Source organism: Miscanthus floridulus, chromosome 8 (assembly GCF_019320115.1).
Source record: "Miscanthus floridulus cultivar M001 chromosome 8, ASM1932011v1, whole genome shotgun sequence".
NCBI lineage: Eukaryota > Viridiplantae > Streptophyta > Magnoliopsida > Poales > Poaceae > Miscanthus > Miscanthus floridulus.
Genome location: NC_089587.1, coordinates 92,407,866 through 92,415,945, shown reverse-complemented (window position 1 = coordinate 92,415,945; position 8,080 = coordinate 92,407,866). Strand labels below are relative to the sequence as shown.

The 8,080-nt window shown below is 47.9% G+C and overlaps 1 non-coding gene across 1 annotated transcript; it reads right to left on the bottom strand.

Annotated features, from left to right (window-relative positions):
- Nucleotides 1-7,745: 7,745 nt before the first annotated feature.
- TRNAT-UGU (transfer RNA threonine (anticodon UGU)) lies at nucleotides 7,746-7,817 on the bottom strand. Its single transcript has one exon. It is a non-coding gene; the product is annotated as a tRNA-Thr (tRNA).
- Nucleotides 7,818-8,080: the final 263 nt, after the last annotated feature.

Here is an 8,080-nt window from a genome sequence, read left to right as displayed (position 1 = left end):
AATTATTCCTACTACACACACGGGCTGATCGATCGTATCTCCCAGCTGACTAATATAAAAGCACTTGAGACTTGTCCCACACGCTAAACAAAAAGTCTTAAACTATCGGCAAAGACCTTCATCCTCATATCTTCCTATATAAATAAAGTCAAGAGCACAACACCCAGCGTGGAAGTACAAGTTGCTAAAGCTTGGTTCTGAGCAACCAGCTCCTCTCGACCACCTTCTTCCATTTTTCTTGCACACGCACGCACGCTAGGTCGCTCGCTCAGCCTTTCCTTTGTTGGTTCTGGCCGTGCAACTGCATGCATGCGATGGGTTGTTCGCCGACACAACGGCAACGCCGCCTGCTTCTTGTCGCGTCCCTCCTCGTCGTCGTTCTTGTCTGCGTCATCACGCGCTCCGCCGGCGCCACGAGGTCAGCGCCGGACCCGGGCTCGGGGTGCCACACGACGGCGGCGGTGGAGAGGATCACCGTCAAGGAGGCGGTGGAGCTGCTGATGGCGCGGCTGCCGGCCGGACCAAGCCCCAGGGGACCCGGCCACTAGTGAGAGGATGACCAGTTAACTTACTGCGTTTCTTATTATTACTACTACTACTGGCTTTTTTTTGTTTCTTTTCCCCCCTTTTTGCGATAGAGGTTCTTTTAGTTCTCTTATTATTGTTGTTATAGATGCTGATTCTTTTGGACCTGTATTATGCCGCACAAAGCCACCGCCCCCCCCCCCCCCCCCCCCCCCCCCCCCTCTTTTTGAACAGATCCATCACTGTACAAAGCTACTCCATCCCTCTGGAATATAATCAAGAGATTTTTATTTGTTCTAACTAAGTCAAATAGACCTAAGTTTGACCAATTTTGTAGAAAGGAAAATAATATTTATGGCATCAAAAGAGCATCATCAATAGACATATATTGTGAAACATATTTCCAATTTTTACCTATTTAATGTGATACATGCTGATATCTTTTTAAAAAAATTTTATCAAACTTATAATTATTTACTAGATATATATGGCCGGACGTTGCATCAGGGTCATAAGTTTTTGTCCATGCATATGGAGTTTGATTCCAACACGAATTGTAATAAATGCAACGCATAGATATATTTGCTAGTTAGATAAAAAGATTTAGGACCCCTTGTAGGAATTGTACACGAAAAAGGAGGGCTTCGCTGTCTCCTCTTCCTCGCATGAAGATTTAGGACCCCTTATATAAACTGTACAGGAATCCGTTCATTTTCAAGGGAAAAAGCACCGGAAACAGAAAAGTTTTCTAGAATACGTCCCAAAGGGGGCCTTGGAAGGAAGAAATGGGCGCACTTTTGACTGGAAGGAGAGAATTCGATGCTGAACTACATTTAAATAAATTAAATTAAAGATGAAGCAAGAACCTGAAGCCTTCCGGGCACAGAATCCTTTGGCGACTCTACGTTTTTTCATTGTTTTGGCTATTTGTCTGTTTGTGGTCTTTCAGACCGCTTACTTGTAATATTTTCTTTGATTAATAGAAATGATACATGGTCTGGTGCACATTCAAAAAAATATAAGAAATATAGCCACGCTGTTCGTGCGGATTTCTTGCTAGTTCTTGTTGATATAACTATATAAGAAAAACGGATTCGTAGCACAACACGTTGACGAGCACGTTAACATTTTTTTAACACGGATATTTCACGTGGTCGCATGTGGATCCTGTTCATGTGTCAAGATGATCCGCAATTCAGCAGTAAAATTTGCTTCACCATTATTGGCAGCTCCCGGATCGGAGCCCCGATTATGGACGGACATGCATGGCATCCTCAGACCTCAGCTCAGCTCCTCCATGCCCCTGCCTCTGCGTACGGTACGTTATCTTGTGGCGAAAATCAAACCGTCTCTGTGTTCACATTGGGAGAGCAAGGGGTAATTTTTTTTGTGATGTTCGTATCTGCTCGACAAGGCATGGTATGCTTGATAACAAAATTAAGTGGTCAGAAAACTCAGAGCAGCGCTAACAGATGGATCCACGGATGAAATTAAGAATTCTCAAACGGTCAAAGACACAGATTTGCCTTGCCAGCAAGCATTATTGGAAAATCGTGTGCGGATGAGATTCGCGGTTCGCGTTGCTTCCAAGAAATAAATTAGCCACAGCTGGCAGCACCAAGTCAACTCTGACTCGGCCCATCAGCATCTCAGCACACAGTGACGGGCCACTCCACCTAAACATAAATAACATTCTCTCCGTACCTGAATGACAATCGTGTTTCGTACCAGGAAAAAATCAAATTTTATAAACTTTAACTAACAAATTGTTCAAATTATACACTCCTTAGGACATAAAACTTGCACCATTAGATTTATATTCAAAGTGGTTCTAACATGATATTGATTTTTTTAGCAAATAACATGTTGAAAGAGAAACTAAATGGTCAAAATCTATTGTGTATAACATTTTGTTCATCAAACTACGTTTACCATTTAAAGACAGAGGGAGTAGATAGAGACAAAAAAACAAATTTTGCTCTAAGACATCGAACAAAGGTGAAATTAGCGATTTTACCCTTGCATGCCTTCATCTTCCCATTCTCATTCCCATTCCTAGAGGCGTGAAGTGACTCGTCTCAAAAAAAAAAAAATAGAGGCATGAAGTGACTTTCACTGTCCTGGCCGCCATGCCCCACTATGTGTTTGCCTCGCCATGGATGAAAACATAGGAGTGCATGACGATACGTACCAAAATATCATGAAGATGTGGGCTGAGGCAAGCCGTATGAGGAGGTTGACGATTGCTATAGTGTCAGTGCCTAGTTAGGTCAAGCAAGCTGACCATGTATTGCCTTGTGGCGAGACAGGCTTCTAAGACACTGTCCCGTTGTAAATGGCAAGTAAGAAGGGGGGAAGAGAAGGTCGAGAGTGGCACCACAGGAGGTGGTAGCAGGGAGGCACCAAGGATGGCAAGTTGGGAGGGAAGATAGGCAAGTGTGGAGAGATGAGTGTCATGCACGGTCGGTGAGGGAGGTGAGGCAGAGCGTGTGCCGGACTGTTGATTAGGAGTGCGAGCAAAAGGAGGAGGACGAGCGGTGAGAGTGTGGTGCCACGTGGCTCGAGCTAGGACGCACCCCACCACACAACGATGTTGTGGTTGTGTAAGCGTGTGTCCAGACTTGGTGGTGGTAGACATGGTGTGGGGGCTAGTTGATAGGACAAAGCATATCCCAGACTGCATGTACAGAAGATGAATACAATGAATAAAAAAAAGACATTTCCTGCGTCTTCTCCCTCCACAGATCTAAGAAATTAACAAAATATAATTCTTACAATGTATTATGGCAAATGTTCAAGATTTTGTTCGTAAATTTTGGTGTTTGCAGCGTTTACCATCAATTCCACCACGGTAATGGATAGGATGCGGTGTCCGTCCCTCTGAACGCCCCGCACCCGCACTCCGCTCGCTGCTTCATAGCGCGTCCGCACTCTGCCTCCGTATCTCCAAAAAAAAGACAGAGCCACTCGTCTTCTCCAGCGCAGTTGTGCAGGGCCGCTCGCCGTAGGCAGCGCACCTGCCCGCCATGGCCTTCTCCAGCGCGGCGGCGCCGCACCTGCGCCCCATGCCTGACTGCCCTGCGCCCCATACCTGGCTGCTCCATAGTTTGCGCCACCATCCTGCGTCGCGCCCCCATCCCGTGCCGCATCCCCATCCACCTCGCCCATCGCAAAAGGGGAGGCATGGGAGGCATGTGCCTGGCCTAGGGAGGCCTACGCCTGCACCCCCATCAACCTTGCTCGTCGATAGGAAGGGGAGATATGTGCCTGGGCCTACGCCTGCGCCTGGGTGTACGTTGGGCCGTTGATGCCCCCCCTGTGTTGCAAACGTATGTTTCAAGTGTTTCTGATGTTTCAAAGGTATCTTACAAGTGTTTCGTATGAATGTCACAAAAGTATATCGGGATGTTGCATATGTTGCAATGGCTATACACGTATGATGCAAGCGTCTATTCCAAATGTTTTATCTGTTTTTTCATACATATGTTGCAAGTGTGCTTATTTGGATGTTGCATATATTTCACACATATGTTGCAAGTGTTTTATCTGGATGTTGCATATGTTTTGCAATGGCTTTCCAAGTGTTTTTAGTTGTTTTTTGCAAGTGTTTCAGATGCATGTTTCAAGTGTTTTCATCTACCTTCAGACGTATGTTGCAAATGTTTCATCTGGATGTTTCAAAAGCAGATCGGGTGTTGCACATGTTGCAATGGCGCCGGTGGTTAGCGGACAACGGCCTGCAATAAGGCTTTGGCTCCTACCTCGCGCGGCGTGCCTCACCCTCTCCTCTCCCTCCCCTTCCTTCCCTTCCCTCCATCTCATCGCGACAGTTCGAGCTTGGCAGGGAAACCCTACCCGACAAGCACGCAGACGCCTATGGAGGTGCTGGCCCCGGGTGGGCCGATGGCGGCGTGATGCACGCGTGGTGGCCCTGGCCGGAGCAAGCTGAGGTCCGCACCATCCGGTCGCTACGTGCGGGAAACAAGCCACGAGCATCCGGACGTCCGGGCGCTAGTAAGGCGGATTCCACCTTTGTCAAATTTTGACTAAAAATATTGGCATGCATGACGGTAATGGAGCCCATAGGGAAGAACCGTCATGGCCTCACCAACCTAATCGCATTCCAAAAAATCATCCAATGGGCCGGCCCATTTCAACACCACGGACCTCTCTGGTCCAAAAACCCATGTGGGAAGAACGCCGAATAACTAAGTTCAGAATAATTACACACTATGTTATTACATGCAACTAAATAAAAAAAGTAAAATACTACTCCTACTTAGCTGATCGATCCGATGATGCGGAACATGAATTCTATCTCCGTTCTGGGATTCACAGAAACATCAGATTGCACGACATGAACAGACCACGACTCCACGTACACAACCCAACTATGCAAGCACGATTTGGAGTGTCCAATTTCATGCATGCCTTGACAACATCACAAGCGACCACACGTACAATCGATCCATGGTGACACGCTAATTAAACCCGGCCCTAACAACACCTCGAGACGGCTACGATGCGGCGCTGGTCCTCGCGCACGGACACGAGGAACACCATGGCCTCGGCCTGCCCCTGCACGTCCACGAAGTGGCGGCGCGTCCCCGTGCGGCCGTGCCCGCGTCGAGGAAGCTCTCGCTGTCCAGCACGCGCGCCGCGCCGCCGCCGCCGCCGCCCCCCGCCATCTCGTTGCGCTCCGTCACCGTGAACTCCACACCCTCGCACTCCACGCTGGCGGCGGTGGCGGCCGTCGGCTTGTGCACTGCCACCGGCGAGGAGAGCAAGCTGTTGCCGTCGCCGCCGGTGGAGGAGCCCGTCATCATTATGTCCGTCGTCTCCCGGTCGATCGCTAGCTTGACAGCGTACCGTGGGCCTTGGCTTGGAGATGCACGGGGCCCGTTGGGCGCCTGCTGCATGCCTTCATAGGGCGAGAATGGGCCGAGTCTGACACGACGTATGAGTTCAGATCCTCCAACGAGGAGATGTAAACCCAAAATACGTCCTCTACGGTGGTTTTGCCTACCAAAAACACTCTCCGACGGCTGATCCAGACACACGGCCCATTTTGCCTACCGACCGAAGCGATACGCAAAAAAGCATCCCCTCTCTCCTCGGTACGCAAATCTCCGATGGTGGCCCGCCCGCACACGCCTCCGCAACGCCGAGGTGGCCCGCTCCCGCACCGGCCGCGCCGCCGGCACCACTTGCCAACGGCGGCAGCGCCGCCGCGCCCGTGCCGACCCCGCTCGCCCGCGCTCGGGCGCCGCGTGCGCTCGTCTAGCGTCCGCGCCAGGGGTCCGCATGACCTCGTGCGTGGCGTCGGCGGACGAGACCACGACGACGAGGAGCTCGCCGAGGCGGAGCAGCATGAGCGGGCCGCCGCCGAGGCGCCGCGCCAGCTCGCGCATGGCGCGGTGCGGGAACGCGCCCGCGAGGGCCAGGTGGTGGAGGTGGCCGACCACCGGGAGTGCTCGCGGCGACGGAGGAGGGAGCGGCGCCGCGCCGCTGCGCCGGCGCCGGGGCGCCGAATGGTGGAGGCCGAGGAGTGGGATGGGGGCTAGCAGAGGAATCAAGAGGAGGAGGAGGTAGTAGCTGTAGTGAAGTGGGAGCTCGGATATTTTCGCGGATGTAGGGATTTGGGGCTCCTCTGTTGGGGAGGTGAAGTTACGGGGATATAACTTTTTTTACCGTACATTACCAGACAGTAAAATAGGTCTAAGGTATAAGTTACGCTGTAGGAGTCGGTCTAATCGAGTCCGATTGCCAAACGGCCGATTTCGGCTGGTCTCCGGCGTCGTTAAGATCGCTGTCCTAGTACTCTCAAAAAAAAAATCACTCTCCTAGACTCTACCTCTACGACAATCAATCAATTTTTGGAGTTTGGGTAACAAATCGTAAAATCGAGCGATATATGTAGACTTTTATATATGGTAGATGCTAGATGGTAGAATCATGATTGCTCGATCCGATTATTATCATGACTTCTCTTGGCTTCCTTTTCATTTTATGATGTGAGAGAAAAGTAGCTTCCTATTGTAGTCTAAAAAACATAGTGTATATCTAATGGTTTAATACAATACATATCCACGCCTTTAAAAACACTTTTTAAAATGCCTAAAAAGATTGAGCTAGCAGATCTAAAATTGGCGAAGCCAGATCTTCTCATTGTTGATAGGCATGTTGCCTACAGTTAAAAAAAATAACTGTCTTAAAATATGGCACATAAGATAGATATTACTCCCTTCTATCATGATTCGTCATGTTTTTCAGCACTTCATGTTTTTCAGCACTATTTCAGGGGTACCTTTCAGCAAAGGAACAATATTTTTTTTCTCACAACAAATCAGTAGCATCAGCTAAATTTCAGCGAAAAAATAGGGCCATTATAGGTCCATTCAAACTTTAAGGTTTTATAACTAACAGTATTTTTACAAACCGACATCGTTAGGTTCATTATGAAAGCTTTCATGTAATGCATACCACACTCCGCCCAAGGTAATACTTTTTTTTTAAAGGCAAGGTAATACTTTTCTATAAATACTATTCAAAGTGTCATATTGGAGACTATGGTCTCGTTCGGCTTACCTTATAATCCACACTATTCAGCTTATTTTTTCAGCCATAACAATATTTTTCTCTCACAACAATTCACCCAGAACAGTGTTTTTCAGCCAATTCAGCCAAGTTTCAGCAAGCCGAACGGGGCTTATATAGATGTCCTATGCTAAAGGGCTTATATTATATTTGTGATTGTAGGAAATACAACATTTTTAGTCTGAAAGTTGATTTTATACAATATAGTTGTTTTTGTTTAAATGCCATATTTTCATAAAATTGTCAATTAAAAATGTCGGCTATGGCTATCTCACTATTTAAATGGCTAAGACGTCATTCGTTTTGAAATTTGATGAAGTACGTAAAAAATAAGCTCAGATTAGATCAAAAGTATGTCGATGCAATTTAAGATTATGGTCGATGCAATTTCCGCAGGAATGCTCTGAAGCCCGTTTTAGTTCTGTTTCGAAATTGATTGTGTGAAAAAACTAGAAAAGTTACGCAGGCATTTCAGGGTAGATCTCGGAAAGCATTTCAGAAGGGAAGCCAGTTTTAGTTCTATTTCGAAATTGATTGTGTGAAAAAAGCTAGAAAAGTTGTGCAGGCATTTCATTGTATATTGTAAATCTCGGAAAGCAAAAAAAAAAAAAAAAGATTACAAATGCCCCCACGCAGGATCGAACTACGGACCTTCAGTTTACAAGACTGACGCTCTACCACTGAGCTATAGGGGCTTTTGTTTAAGGATAGCAATAAACTATTAATCATTTTTTATTAACTGTTTACAGGGGGCGATTACAAAAGCACCAGAACAGAGTAATAATAATAGTATCATCATAGACGTCGACGACAATCGCTGCTGCTACTACAAAGCAAACGGCTTAGCAGCCGAGACGCGGTGGGCTGGGGTGAGCGACGTGTCCCACGCGCTCCGTCGTCCCGGCGACGACCGGCGGCGCCAGCATGCCGTGCCAGTGCCACCCCTGGTCGTTCCTCC